Consider the following 15531-nt stretch of genomic DNA (forward strand, 5'->3'; position numbering starts at 1 on the left):
TTAAACGACTCGTGTGTGTGTGTGTGTGTGTGTGTGTGTGTGTGTGTGTGTGTGTGTGTGTGTGTGTGTGTGTGTGTGTGTGTGTGTGTGTGTGTGTGTGTGTAGCTCAGACTTTAATCCAACTAATGGTCCAAAGACTGTGTTTTTTCTACAGACTCCGCCCCCGTTGTGTGATGTCACCTGCCGTTATGACAAACGCTTCACAATGACAGAAACATCCATCCAATGCAGCCGAAGGGTTCAATTAGAAGTCAACGGTTGTTAATTCATTGGACATCTTTGAAGGCCAAGGCTGACTTCTGGTCTAAATCAAAACATTGTTAAGAGGTTGTTGGTTCAATTCCAAGCAGAACATAGATGTAGAGCACAAAGTAGGAGGAGCGGAAAGTTTTCTGGTTCTCCGCTGGTGTCTGGTTTCTGGTTTCTGCCCAGCAGGTTGTCCCAGAGGACAGCAGGACATAAAGGTCAGCTTCGTTCTTCATCTGCAGCACGCCGCGCTGATTTAACACGAATGCATCCCTGCGCAGAGCTGGAAGACACCTTTTGTTCTCCCCAGAAGCCTCCTCCTTTCTGGGAGAGCTCACTTCTCCTCTGCCGCGTGGATAAACAGCACCTGCTGCAAAGCGCTGCATATAAATGCAGTTCACTTGGGGAGCAGAGATATTAACGTGGACACCTGTGGGCCCTCCTGTTGCCATGACCACCAGCAACAGCTGCAGCAGAGTCGCCGGCGGCGGCCTGCGAGGAATCAGCGCTTCCTAAACAAATTATTCTGGAGAAAACTGCTGAGGCCTGAACCCTTTAATTACATCAACCAAAACCAAATTACACGCCGAGCCCGTAACAACTAATGCACATCACACAAGCCCTCCTCCCCGTCCCACTCCACCATCAGTCTGGAACGTTCATATCGGGGTATTTGTTCTCAGGGGAGACGGGGAGAAATGTCAAGACAAGGGAGACGTGGCTCCTCGTCCCTCTCTGGCCTTTTCACATCTCCTTCAATCTCCCCCTCCATTCTTTTTGCTCTCTCGTTCATTCTTCGCCTCTTTCTCTCTTTATCCTGTCATCTTTATTGTGAGGAGCGTCCCGACTCCTCCGAGCCTCCGCTGTGTGAGCAGAGCAGACTGGAGAGGAACAACAGCAACATTTAGAAGTGGTTAAATGCAACGGATTTCCTGTCCTATGACGTGACAGTAAGGTTGTCACGGTGTGAAAATTTAAACTCACGGTTATTGTGACCAAAATTACCACGGTTTTCGGTATTATCGCGGTATTTTTTTTAAACGTGTTACATTTTCAGGAAACTAAATAAACCCTGTATATCAGGAAATATTGTCCTCAGTTTGTGTCTAAATTTTGCCTAAAATGTGTTATTTTGTAATTATGTTGTTTGTTTGTTTACATTTTTTCCCTTTAGTCTTTAAAATACCAATATTTGCCCATAACTTCTTATTTTATGTCTGTTTGATGTCATCATTTAAAAATATTACATCAGATGATACTCAGTACTCAAGTAGCCTTCTAATCAGATACTTTTTTACCCTTACTTGAGTAATAAACCCTATATCAGGAGAATATCGTCCTCGGTTTGTGTCCTTCCAGTGAGCTTTGCAGATGTGGGAAAATGTCATCAGGCAGTAATCGTTGTTAAATTCATAATTATTCTCGGAGAGAGACCAACTCTTATCTGCCCCTGGGAGCCCCGTAATGCATAGCGTCATTTCAACATGGCGGTGTCCGCGACACGGTTTATATGCAGGTAGCGGCGCTGCGGCTGCTTTATATAGCGACTCGTTGCGTTCTCCCTCAACCCAAATCCTCGGATCACGCATTTTAGCTAAAACGCTAACGTTAGCTTGCCTTGCGTTGACTGTAGAGTTGTGGGTGATGGTCACACAGATGTGTCATGAGATTTGAAGCGTTGCTGCCTTTCACAGACACTTTTTCTGCACGTGCTGCAAACAGGATAGCCGTCTTCTATCAGCTGTCCCTCGGCATTCTTCAGATATCCAGAAGATGCCCGTACTTCCCACTTTGTCTTCTTTGAGGGATAATAAATGTCCGGAGCGCTGCCGTCTCCTCCTTTGGCCATTATTTCAGCTTTAGCTTCAAGAAAGTTTTGGTTGTAAACAACTAAGTGCGCATGTGCCGCCGGCAACTTCAGCAGATGATACGGTGGCTGGTAAGGGTCACCGCGCCTACACCGCAGCCACGGTAATCCACCGGGGTAATATAGGTTTTTAAAAACAAGACGGTTATTATTATTGTCAACTTTTTTACCGGGGTTTACCGCTACACCGGTTACCGTGACAACCCTGTGTGACAGTGAAGCCCGGTGACCCTGATGCCTTCAGGAACGTCGTTTACAATCTGTGGTCGAAAGTCGCAGCTGCGTGAGAATCAGCCACACACATCGCCGACTGCTGAACACGTCCAACAGGACATTAGTGAGGAGGTCAGAGTAAACAGGGAAATCTCTCATAACTCATTTTGGACATGAAGCTCCCAGATTTGAAGATGTAAGCTTAGATCATGAACCCTCTCACCCTTCGTAGTGCAAAAACAGGAGGAACAGGCTTCAGGTTTCAGATCGGAAAACCAGATATTTGTTTGAAGGCGACCATAAAGTTGGTGCTTCACCTGACCTTTCCGCCGAACGCGTAAGCAGCGCTGAACGCAAGAGGTCAGCGGAGCGGTGCTTTCCACTCGGAGTGAATCAGCAGCAACAGCTGGAGAATCACAAAACCACGCCTGATTTCAGTTCACGCGATAACGAGCAACGAGGAAGATGGCCGCATTCATCCAAAGCTTTGTCTTCTCTTCTGTTTACCTTGGCCGTGAAGGTGTCGCTAACAACGATGTCCTGTTTTTACTCGTTAAACAAAATCTGCAGGCCTTTTATTTTGAAAGTTACCGGATGCTTTGCACTGCTTCCACGTTTAACTTCCTGTCGGGCCAAATCTGAACTGACGACTTGACGTGTCGTGGAAGCGCAGCGCGTAAAAACACAGCCCTGAAACGTAAACTCACCACAACACCACGCCTCTGGGACACGTAGCCAATGAAAACACACCCTCCATATTTGCCTCGCAGACGTTGCGCGACGTTAACTCGTCCAATGAAAAGCCAGGGTCAAACCTCCTGACTAGATCTACGTGCCCCCACCCCCCACCCCCCCACGCATGTCCAGGCGTGCTGGCGCCATGAAACGCCAGCTGGTTTATTTAAATCAGAAATAATTCTCATGAATTTAATTTCGAATGAATCCGAGGGCCCAGACCCAGGCGATCAGGGATGAGCGAGGAAGCTTCCCCTGCTGCTCTCATCAGGACCAAACGGTCTCACTCAGAAACACGTCGGCCGTTGGTTAGAAGGTCGTGGTCGTTGTGAACTAATAACTAATAAACATGGTTATAAACGAGGCATCGAATCTCTTGACTTTATTATTTAATCGCAGAACTGAAGCACTTCCTCTCCCTCTGGAACCTTTAACCCTTCAGCACCTGTAGATTACTGCTCCCATCAAACCCCTTCTGTACTAAAATAGAGTTTATAAGCAAAAACATGCAAAGCATCTTCCGACATGGTAAATTATAATCCCACGTCTGCTAGGCAGCAGCTCAGCGGCTGATGAGACCCTCAGAAGAACCCTACAGCTGTGGCCTCCCACAGGAGAACCCTTCCGGGGACTAAAATCCTGTTTTCCTGATGAAAAATGAACTTTTCTCACTTCCTTTGTGACATTAGAAAAGTCAGAACAGTTGGTTACAGATGAACGGAGGCTGATACATGGTTTGGGGGTTATGTTCGGGCAGTAACTAATTCCAGACTGAATTAACGTTAGCGGGAGCTGGCGGCCTGCAGCTTTTATCGACTCATTATAAAAACATTACAGTTTGACTCCGCGTCCTTCCGCTCGGCTGTTTGCTGGTGAAGCTCCGGTAACGGCAAGTCGCGTTGTTTATCTTCTAACCATTATAGCGCCGTCCAGGCACTAAGGCAATTAATTACTGAATTATGCCACGCTGGTGCACAATGAGTGCACCTGGCCCTCGGGGCCTTTTTCTCATTACCAGGTACACACTGTCCTACACAGCTGGAGCTGGGGAGGCTTTTAATAACGTTTAGTATTCAGATTAAACCGCCGTTTGCAGGCAGAGCGCCGGCTTCCAGGGATTCAGCTCCAAAGTAGGATCAATTTACAATCCAATTAATTCAAATTGTGTGGAAACATGCTCACAAGGAGGAAAACAATCGACTGTCCTGTTAGGACAAAGACAAACGAGGGTCTGGAGCGGGAAGAGGAAGAACTCCTGCTTCGTTCGACCATCCTGCAACGGCTGGAAGGAGGGGAGACGTTTCCACGGAGCTGGCGTGGATTTAAGGGTCACGCCGTGTTTGTTTGGTGGGAAAATGAGGAGCTTCCCAAACGAGAGAAGTCCTTTAAACAAACACGCGTTTATGAAAACGAGAGCGGGAACACACCGGAAGTCTAACAGACTCTGGGGTTTAGATTCAGGAAGTAAATGATTCTGAATGACCCCGTCTTTTCTCTAAACGTTCGCCTTATTAGTGGGGCTGGCATCAACAGTTTTTCCCAGAATCGGTAAAATATTTAAATTCGATGCCCAGTCCGCCGACCAGAAGGCGAAGCCGCCGAGTACCAAGTGTGTGCGTTACCGCGCGTCACGGAAAATGAGCCGAGGCGCTCCAAGGTGTAGATCCACGTTGGAACGTTCATAGGATTCAGATTCATGGAGAACATATTTCATCACGTAGGACCTGGTCAGCTGACTCGTTTAAAACGTGGACTCTTTTCCAGTCTGACTCTTGAAAGAATCGGAATCGAGGATCGGAGGAACTGGAATCGTTCAAATTCAAACAATGACAAACCCCAGTCAGGTCAGTGAGCTCATTGGCTCAAACCGCACAACATTTATAATCAATCATGTCTAGGACCCAAAGCCCCTCCCATCCTATTGGCTCCTCCCACCCACCTTAAAGACTCAAGTATCTGATGTTGATCTAAATATGACAGAAATGTTTTCCAGACTTAAGTTGTTGAGTTGACACAACATAAGAATCTGACTTTTTCTGTGTTTAGTTATCCTCAGACTCTAAATTGTCATTTTCTTTATCTGTAACATTGAAAAAATTAAGCAATGGTCCATTTTGTGTTGGCTAAAGTTAATTAGCTGTGGCGGCCATCTTGCATTGGGTTGTAGATTAAAATCTGATGGTTCATGAGATATTTTGTGTCAGACAAACAGAAAGAGGTTAATAAGACCTTGTGACTACATCCCACAGGTAAAGTTTGTGTTAGTTCATGTGTCGATGCTCGCTCCACATGCAAACATCAACCTCCCCCGCGGCAAGGTGCTCAGTCGCCAGCAGCTGCGGTGATCTGCATCCGCTCATGCGCCGAGTGCAGCAGCAGTAGCAGTCTGGCCCGGTTTATGTGCTGATTCAGACCCAAAAACCGGTAAAGAGAGCGGAGCTGCCGGGGGAAGTGAGGTCGCTGAAGCCTCTTTTCTCCCGTAACGACACGTTAGAGGCCAAGAGAAGATTTCTGCAGCAGTAAATGAGAGGCTGCTGCAGAATCCATCAGGACCTCTCAGGGTTCCTGAAAGCATCCAAACCAACGACTGCCAGCCCTTTCAGAGCTGTACGAGATGAGTTATTCATCTCAACACCCTCTCCAGCTCCACCGTCTCCACCTGAGGTTTGTTTAATGCCCGGTAAAGATCTGAGGAATGGACGCCAAGCAGAAGAGTCTGGCAGCGAGTCCTGAATCCCTGGCAGCGGCGAGCCGAGGCAAATCCAGAGACGCTACGAAGATCTGGCTTTAAACAGGAAGTGGTGGAATAAAAAGATAGGAGAGGGAGAGTATGGCTCTGGGACTCAGACATAAAAGATTCAAACATGATAATAAACTAAAATGAGGCGTTTTATTTCAGTCAGAACGATAAAAGGTGATTATTCAGAAAGTGCACTCGAGCGCTCGCCATCAGCGCCGTGCTGCTTTGTTTTTCATCAGACTTTCAGCAGCTGAAGTACGTCCACACACCTGTTCCTTATCGTCAGTGATGTCATCGACTGTGTCCTCCATCTTTTTCTGTCCCGTTTGGATTTGACTCTGTTTATTACCAGTTATGTCCTTCCTGTTACCTGCAGTAAGAGGCTACCGCTACACAAACATTAGCCGTTAGCTGCTAGCGTCTGTGTGGCTCTAGCCACTGATTGGTCCATCGCAGAACAACAGTTGATATGATTGGCTGTTGTTCCTCTGTTCTTCACATCGAAGGTTTAATCGACCCGTTCTCTTATTTCTGTTGAGGAAAAGTTGTTTATAAATACATATTTACATATTTATGCTACCTAGCTCTATGAGAGTCAGCTAGCATGCGGTCATGGCTCTCACCTGGACAGAGTCTCAACTCTCCCTTTGGACCGGGAGTGAACCTACCTCCTGCAGAGGAGTTCGGGTTTCTTGGCGTGTTGTTCCTGAGTGATGGCAAAATGGAGAGGTGAGCCGCGTGGCGTTACCCGGATCAGCTGTTCTGAAGAAGGAGCAGGAGATAAAAGGCGAGGAGCTTGAATCACAGTCGCTGCTCCTCCTCTTCAAAAGGAGTGAGCCGAGGTGGTTTCATCGGTTTTGGACGCCTCCAGGTTTTCCCAGAACTCCCAGGAGCGATTATTTATTTGTTACTGCCGACTGGGATGTCTGGGACTTCCACCTGGGTCGGTTTGCAACCCAACCTCAGAAAAGAGGGAGCAAAGGAATAGAGGAGTGAAAGACACAGTCAGATGTTTGTAATACTCCACAGCTCTTCTTTAATGTCAGGACTTTGTTTTCCCTCCACTCAGCCTTCTGTGATGTTGAGCAGATCCACAACCGCCATCGCTGTCGTCGCCGGGTGGAGGTTCAGATCTTTGTGAAGGTGAAGAAACCCCGGCCGTGTCAAACTTGTCTCCTTCATCTAGCCAGATCTGAGGCTCAGAAAAGCCTTCATGAGCTGCTGCCGATCGCCGTTTTCTCCCGATGCTTTCAGGAGGAGCAGATGCCGCTGATTGTGTGGGGTCTGTCATAAATAATAGAGGCTTGTGGGAGCTGGTGAGCCACAGCAGACAGCCCCAGAGGTTGGTTGCTCACAGAAATGGGTCAGGTGGAGCTCCACGAGGAGGAGGAGGAGCCAATGGGAGAGATCGGTCAGTCCAGGTGTACACCTGTGTAAATCAGGCCGTTCTTTAGCTGATTCCAGGTCAGACGGTGAGGTCTCAGGGGTTCTCTCATCTCACATGGGGGGTTGTTTTCTGCAGACGTTCACATTACGTAGACTCGTCCATCCTAAGTCCTGAACATCCATCACCCTCCGCACCGGCGCCACTCCGACCCTCAGATGGAGGACCATCATGCTAATCCCGGTGTTTAACGACACACGTCTATAAAATCGACTGCTAACGGCGCGGCTCGTCAATCCTGCGATCCCGTTGGGTCGTAAATCTCACAGCCAAGTCTTCGCTCAGTCAGAGGACTTCATGACACTTTTATTGGTGGCGTTTTAGATCATTCTAACGGTCATAACCACAAAGAGGTGCAGCAGCGTTGGGTTAAAGGAGAGGGATGCTCACGGCGGACCGGCGAGGGAGATTTAGGACGTCAGTTAAAGGGATTTCACTGGTTAAGCGTGTAAATAAAAATAAAGCATATGAAAAAGCCTTACTGGAGTCATCCTGGTTTATGACGCACACAGCAGCTGATGAACCTCGGCAGAGAACTACTGGGACATAACTTGTTGTCATGGTAACTAAGAGTTATCCCCAAATCGGATTCATTTAATTTGGTCATTAATTGCATTTTGTGGCAAATGATTTCAAGAACTATTGGAGGTATTTTAACAAAACCTTCAGACAGTAATCGACGGATGTTTGTTTAAAACTGATGAACTTTTGGAGTCGATCTCATTCATGAAGTCCGCCCCAGACTCTTGAACCTAAACACACCAGAGGCTAAACCCAGTGGATTTCCAACTCCAGAAGGGATTTTATAAATGTTTGGTCTGTTAGTGGCTGAGAGTTCTCCCCAGCGCGTCCACGCTACAGCAGGCATGTCCACGTGTAAACTACAGAGCCCACCTGCCTGAAGCCTGTTAACGTCAGACCGAAGCCGCCTCTGCATGCACAACTTTTGTTTTCTCGTCCATTTAATGAATCGTGAAGGAAAGGTAAATGATTTTCCTGCAACAATAGACGACGCGTTAGCCTTCACCAATCATCACTGTTTACGATCCGTCCAGCAGATGGAAGTAGCAGCATCAATCATCACCGGAGACGCACACCAAACCACGGGAACACCAGCAGAGAGCGTGATTGATGCAAACGCGGTCCTTTGCAGGAATTCTGCGTCTCAGGTTCCTCGCATTCATCACAAACAAAAGCATTAAAAGCTGTCATCGAGGAGGATGGATGAGTCTGGGGATACGCACACGGGTTATTTGGGATTAGAGAGGTTCAAAGCAGGAAAGAGAAACACGGCAGCACAAACTCTGATATGAGACGACTGCTTTTCCGGTGCTGATGGGAGCAATTCCCTGAAAGCGTCTCAATTTGCTGAGGTCTAACACTCCCAGCTCCTTCTGTCTTTTGCCCCCAATTGACACTTTAAAGCTCATCTTCACCTCCTCGCTTTTTCTTTCATGGCAAATTAAATTTATCCAGTAATGCAGCTCTGTATTTCAGGCTGCCCGACCACCGGCGCGCTTCAGTATCTGCAGCTTCAGCAAGGTCAGCCACGACACCCCCTTCACTCCTGTGATAACTCTGTAGAAGAGCTGGAAATTGGTTCTGTAGCTGAGCTGAAATAAAGTGAGCTCAGATGTAATATTCTGACAGAGGTTTAAATAGCTTTGGTCTCAACAGGATCTTCTTCCACTCCAAGCACTGTAAGCTAAAGAGGGATGCATGGAGCAGCAATGAGCAGTCAGTGTCTCACCTGCAGCAGAACGCAGTCAGAGGGATCCCTGTGTGGATGCTGAGAGAAGCTAACCGCTAATCTGGGCAGGAACCAAGGAGGAATTACCACCTTATGTTATTTTTACATTTTCTAACACTTTTATGAGTTAGCCAGTAATTTGTGTTGCTATGCCAACCATGCATGCTGCACTGTTGCAGGAATAAGGTTGCTGGTTGAATCCCGGCTGCAGATTGTCTGCGTGGAGTTAGCATGATCTCTGCATGCATGTGTGAGTTTTCTCCAGGTAACCTGTGTGTGTGTGTGTGTGTGTGTGGGGGGGGGGGGGGGTGGGGGGGGTGTGCACACGTTCCGCTGCTGTTTCTCACCAGTATCAGCTGATGAAGGACTCTGGTTTCGTTGCGCTGTTCGTGTCAGCAGACACGGTAGGGTCGGGGCATGACGCTTAGCCGGGTGGCCAGGCTTAAGGTTGGTTTATGCTTGATGCGTCCGCGAGGTCCGCACGGCTCCGCGCGGCAAAATTGCGTCATTTTAACAACCACGCCCCTCCACCGCGCCTCCCCACGTCCCAAACTTTCCAATAATACCTAGCTGCAGACCCTCTTCAAACACGCCCCCATGTGCCTGTTGAACAGCTTTTATTGCCCTTACAAAAACCTTCGAAAAAAAAATAAAAATGTCCACACAGTGAGATGAGTCCAGAGCTTTTCTGAATTTCTCCGAGTATATGAGCAGCTCCATGGCATAGGACGTCAGCTGCCTCTCACTAATGAGACAAAGATAAATAGCAATTAGTAAAAAGGACATTTACACCTAGAGGCTGTCATAAACAATGTGAAAACAATACATATAGGCATTAGCACTGTTCTTGTGTTTGTAGAATACCTCCGGGCTACCACATTGCCGTCGTGAGTTTGCTGCTTATTAGATGAGGAGTCATAAACGGTCGAATAAATAGCCTATTGTTAGGTTTATTTTGGCCAAAAGGCTTGCATGTAGCCCATTAAAAATGATAAAAAAAATATTTTGCGTCCATGACGTCTTCCCCCACTGCCAATAATGCTTAATTTTATATAAAAGTGTTTCAGAAAAAATTACGAATGTGCTATCTATCAAACTATGTCTTAAACGTTCAAATTTCTAGTGCAAAATCGTCGCAAGTTGTAAAAATATAAATCTGTCTTTACCTGAACCGTCATTTCCATCTGTTGCAACACTAATGCGAGTTCTCGTCGTCGTACATGCACGCGTGTTTTGTACGTAGGGGCGTGTTTGGCCGGGGCTGCGTCTGCAGCTAGACCTTACTCAAACTTTCCGCACCGCGCACCTGGGAAAATTTCTAACCACGCGGACGGTCGGACGCGGAAAAACATGGCGGACTGCCAAGAACTAGTATGGCAGAGGTTCGTAAATACAGACATTTGTATGATTCAGCTCTCAGAGATCACCGTGATCAACATGTTGTTAATAATTCTTGGAGAGAAATAGCTCGCACTGTCGGAAAAGACGAGGACGCTGTTAAAAATGCTGGAATGCCATGTTGTAAACAGTAATTTCTACTTCTACTATGGTGTAGTGTTGGATGCATGCCGTAGAGCTCCATGCTGCCCCCTACAGTTTGGGAGAATATTGGCTCACCGCAGAGACGAGCCGCATGAACCATAAACGCTGCGAGTTGTGAAGCGCGTTCCATCCGTGAGCCGCATCACCAAGCGGAAAGTGAATGCGTCGAGCATAAACCAAGCTTTATAAAGCTCTGGGGGAAACCCTGTGTTGGGTGAATTTGTAAGTTACCTTAGATAAAAGCTGCTGGGTAATAAATAAAGATAATAAACCAACGATTCTTCTGTGTAGTCCGGTCATTTTAATCACCTTTCTTTTACAAATAAGGAACACCGGTCGTAGGCGGGATACCAAGATGAGGTACCAGTCCAACGATGTGCTCCTGTATGTGTAAAAATATTCAAATACCACTTTATGTGCCTTGGTGCTGGGAGGAGAAAACAGCAGCAAAGCTGGAGGAGATGAAGTTTAGGTCCTGGAGTTTGGCTCGGGTAAAGCACACAACACGAATGTGAAGCTCATTTTCAACTAGGGCTCGTCTAGCTGAGAAGTTTATTGTGAGTGTTTCTGATTAGCATGGCGGCACCATGTCTCAGGTCAGAGGCATTCATCAGTTGGACTTCATTTTGTGCTCTGGAAGCAGGATGTAAAACTCTGGATGCTAACCGTGCAGCTTCATGTTCACCAGCAGCCGTGTGACTGAGATACACGCCAACAGAAGTGTGTGTGTGTGTGTGTGCGCTCTACTCTTGCAGCTATCTGCTTTTACCTGTGAGGTAGTTGATCTCTGCAGCCCTAGCTGGTCAGAAATCTCAGACTTTGGGGGTTTTCTTGTTGAGTTTTCCAACAACAAATGAAATACTTGTCTACTGCGGGTGAGATACTGACTGCTCATAAGTTCTCCAGTTAAAAACCCAGCAAAACAAAACAGTTGTTTAGATGCTTTCATGTCTGCATGATTAGGCATCTGTTTCTGGTAACTTCCTGTTTGGGCTGGACGAGCCTGTTAAAACTCCAACCACTTCCTCTTTTTTCTCACAGAGAGACAAACTTCTGATGCAGAAATAAAACAGTGACAAGCACAGAGGAGAACGTAAACCAGCCTTTCATTACTATAAACTCAAAAGGGCCACTGAAACATGCTAATCTCCTCAGATTTACCGCTTAGACGACAGCAAAAAGCTTATAAAACAACCAAAAAAAAAACCCTTTATGTGGCTAAAGACAGATTACTACCACACGTCTCTGCAAAAAGTGTCTAAACCACTAGTAGAAATGAGAGGAGTGGTTCCAAAATGACAAAAACAAGAACTTTTCAGTCTGAAGTTCAGCTGTGGAGGACAACGCTTCATCCGTCTGGTTAAAACTCTGGACACAAATTACCCAGAATCCTGAAACGGCTGATTCCTCCCAGCAGATGGGAACCAATTAGCCACCTGACTCCCTGCAAACACTTGGGCAGCCGAGTGAAGCCAAGATGCAAATGAAGCTCAAGGGAAGGCAGAAGCTCACCGACGTCCTGAGAGAGGACGAATTAATGAAGGAGACGGTGAAGTTGCACTCTTATACAGCAGGAAGAGAATAAAGTTAAAATGATGTATGGAGGGCAAAGAGGTCACAGAAATATTTAGAGCTGAACCACATCAGCAGCAATGATAGTGTAAAAGTTTCATCTGACTGGTAATATAATCCCAAAACAGATATTTCTATAATTCTCATCAGTCTAGAGTGTAGGTGAACCTTTTCCAGGTGTTGTTTCCGAGCTTCACCAGTGACCCATTTTGCCTTATTTAGGTTCTTTAGCTGTTTCAGGAATTAGGCCAATCCCACCTCCTAGCGATACCCTTAACTCCAGATTTTAGTCACCTCCTTCGTCCTCATTATACGAGACAGAGGTTTAAATCCGACAACCCTTCATGAAGCCAGCATCACTTGCTGCTCCTGAATAATTCTGGATATGCTAATCCCAAAGGGAATTAGGAATGTCCCAGTACTGGTAGCAGCATCAAGTATCAATCTGATGTTATGTTTTAGTTCTCCCCTGGTTTGTTTGTTCCTTATTAAGGTCCCACTGAGATTAAATACCTCCTTTTCAGGGGAGTCCTGGAGGCCAAGCGGCAGCAGACGCTACAGTTACATCATTTCTCAGGTGCAGTTAGTTTTATACAGAATTACTGCACTGGGAATCCGTCTCAGGGCTCTAAAGAATGTTTTCAAGGGAATACGCTCGGTTCATTTCCAGTTTTCCTGCAACCTGTCGATGAAGAAAGGGCAGAGCGACCTAAAACCCTTTTGCCCAGGCCTGTGTGGGCAAACGAAAACAAATACATCTTTAGATAAAGTCCTGCTAGAGTCATTCACAAGAAAAGGACCCAAAATGCTGAATGTGCCCTCGTGGCTGCCCAGACATCATGTCTCACCTCCCTGAGCGACCAAACATCTCACATGTGGACTATAAACGCGTGTGTGTGTGTGTGTGTGTGTGTGTGTGTGTGTGTGTGTGTGTGTGTGTGTGTGTGTGTGTGTGTGTGTGTGTATTAGAGGTGGGACTCCATTTAAAAATGTATCTAATTAGTCAGATGCCTTGCAATTAATTAATCTTGATTAATTAAATTTTAATCATTGATCCGAGCAATTTTTTTCCTGATAAAATTAATTTTAGGGACACACACACACATACGAGAAAAGTGCTCACACAGCAGTCCAGGTGTATTGCTTGTAGTACAAGGAGTCAAACTCCAACACTAATCCTGCAGCCAATCATGGTTGAGACTCAGGTAAAACATCACAAATGTTGGACGGAGTCCAGCAGCAGTAAAAAAAAACCAGGAAGGGTTTTAAAGTGTTTATGTAAACAGGAAGAAGAAAGAGACTTCACAATAAATCCACTTTCCTGCAGAGCCCCTAATAAAACCTTTTATCTGCTGAGATGTGAATCAGGGCGCAGAGATGCCCGTGGCGCAAACTACAGCTGATCTCAGAGAGGAAACAGAAGGCATGGAGCCTTTCTTCTGCGCTAACGTCTCCGCTTCAGGTGGAAATAAAACAAAGAGAAGCAGGAAGTCAAACTGACGCACAGTTAAATCCTGACTGTAGAAAGAAGTCAAACCAAGGCGGTCAAAGCTGCGCAGGAATCCGCGACAACAAAGCAGGTGTGATAAATCAGGGGAAATGTCCTTTCGGAGCTTGTTTACGTGTTTCTATTAACGGATTTAAAGTCTAATCCTGCATTTCTGTTGCATAAACGCGTAAAAGTCTGCGGACAAGAGGCAGCTTCCACCTTTCCGAACAAAACAAAGCAGCACGCCCGCCCCTCGGAGATAACTTCAACGTTTACGCAGCTGAGAGGAGCAGAACCAGCGCTCACCTTGTGTTGGGTCTGCCGGTGGTTCCGCCCGTGCCTCGGTCCGTTCAGACGGGGTAGGATCGGGGAAGTGTCTGCGCGCTTTGGCGGATCTCCGTGGAGAGAAAGCCCTCCCGCTCCTGCGGAAGGCGGACGCGCTCCGTGTCCGTCAGGTTATGCGGATGTGCGCAGCTCCGAGCGGGCAGCGGGACTCCTGCTGCAGGAAACGCGGTCCTGATGGGGCTGCTGATGATGCTGCACGCGCTCTGGGCCACCAACAGTTAATCTCTCTTATCGTTTTAATTATTAAACAGCGATTTTGTTCCTTCTGAGCCAAAACAAACAAACATGAGAGCCAGATTTGGGCTCTTCTGCTCTGGTTGACCTAGTTTCACTGCTGCTCTCTAAATATGTTTCTACTTTCCCACATCACACACACACACACACACACACACACACACACACACACACACACACACACACACACACACACACACTAAGCCCCCAAAGGGGCCTCTTTTTGTTTCCTGTAAATTGGTTTTCCTGATGACACCAATTTTATCCTGCAGCCTTAAAACAAGAGGCTGTGATAACATTTGAAGCAAACCAGCTTGTTAACAAAACTGCTTTCGTACATCAGTGACAGCTCCGCTGTGACGAGCCCACCCATAGAGCCACTTCAGTTGTGATGGAAAACCACCCAAACCGTGTAGACCAGAGTGGCGCCACACGGACCAGCTGAAAAGGGCACCATGCCAGCTAAACGTGATGTCATATTTGTTGGCCACTGATTGGCTGAGGAACCACAAGGCTGTCCAGCTATGATGAGCTCACTCATTAGAACGATTTCTTAATGGAAATCCATGATATAGTGGTCCTCAACCCAAACTCTTATACAGCAACTTTGTAATATCAGCCCGTCTGCTGGCTCACGGGGTTCAACAAAAACACGACAAGACCTGCAACACATCTGCTGCCGTTGTTTGGACCGCTGGCTGTAACGCACATAACACACAAGCTTGCAATATAAAGCAGGACAAGACCTGTCCCCCTCCAGCTCGGCTGTGTGACCGCACTAACCTGTCCTGTGTGACCCTCACCATGTGACCCTCATGTCCATGCTGTCTCTGGAGGAGCAGATAGGAAACAAGATCTCCTGTAACTTAAAATGAACCAAAGCTTCCTCCCAGTTTCTCTTTAGCTGAATTTAACATCAGTTTATCATCATGAAACAAAAGAATAAAGTGGAACAAGAACTTCTATCTTCTATTTCTCTCTCCTTTTAACTTCTCCGTGTCCCTAAATAAAAGAGACAGATGTTAACGCTGCAGCCGCCGTCACTGGCCCCGCCCCCTCCCCAAGACCGGATCTCCCGACATCACAGCACTCGGTCTGACTGAGCGCTTCCAGGAGAAACAATAATGAACTCATGAAAATAAAAACGCGTGTTTGGAGGAGCGTCCTCCGATCCTCTCTCTCTCTCTCTCTCTCTCTTTCTCTCTCTCTCTCTCTCTCTCTCTCTCTCTCTCTCTCTCTCTCTCTCTCAGTCACTGATCGAGCGAGCGGAGCGCGCCGCACGACAACCCGCTCAATTAACATAATTCACGACCCAAATCCAACAGAACCGGTCGGGCTGATTCGGTTCGGGTTC

At 46.9% G+C, this 15531-nt stretch overlaps 1 protein-coding gene across 1 annotated transcript in view; it reads right to left on the reverse strand.

Annotated features, from left to right (window-relative positions):
* Nucleotides 1-14341, reverse strand: part of rnf152 (ring finger protein 152) — a 35855-nt gene extending 21514 nt beyond the window's left edge. Inside the window, exon 1 of the mRNA XM_015955516.3 lies at nucleotides 13905-14341. The gene's annotated coding sequence lies outside the window, so the exon portion shown is untranslated. The remainder of the gene's footprint in view (nucleotides 1-13904) is intronic.
* Nucleotides 14342-15531: the final 1190 nt, after the last annotated feature.

The sequence above is a fragment of the Nothobranchius furzeri genome, chromosome 7 (genome assembly GCF_043380555.1).
Source record: "Nothobranchius furzeri strain GRZ-AD chromosome 7, NfurGRZ-RIMD1, whole genome shotgun sequence".
Classification (NCBI taxonomy): domain Eukaryota; kingdom Metazoa; phylum Chordata; class Actinopteri; order Cyprinodontiformes; family Nothobranchiidae; genus Nothobranchius; species Nothobranchius furzeri.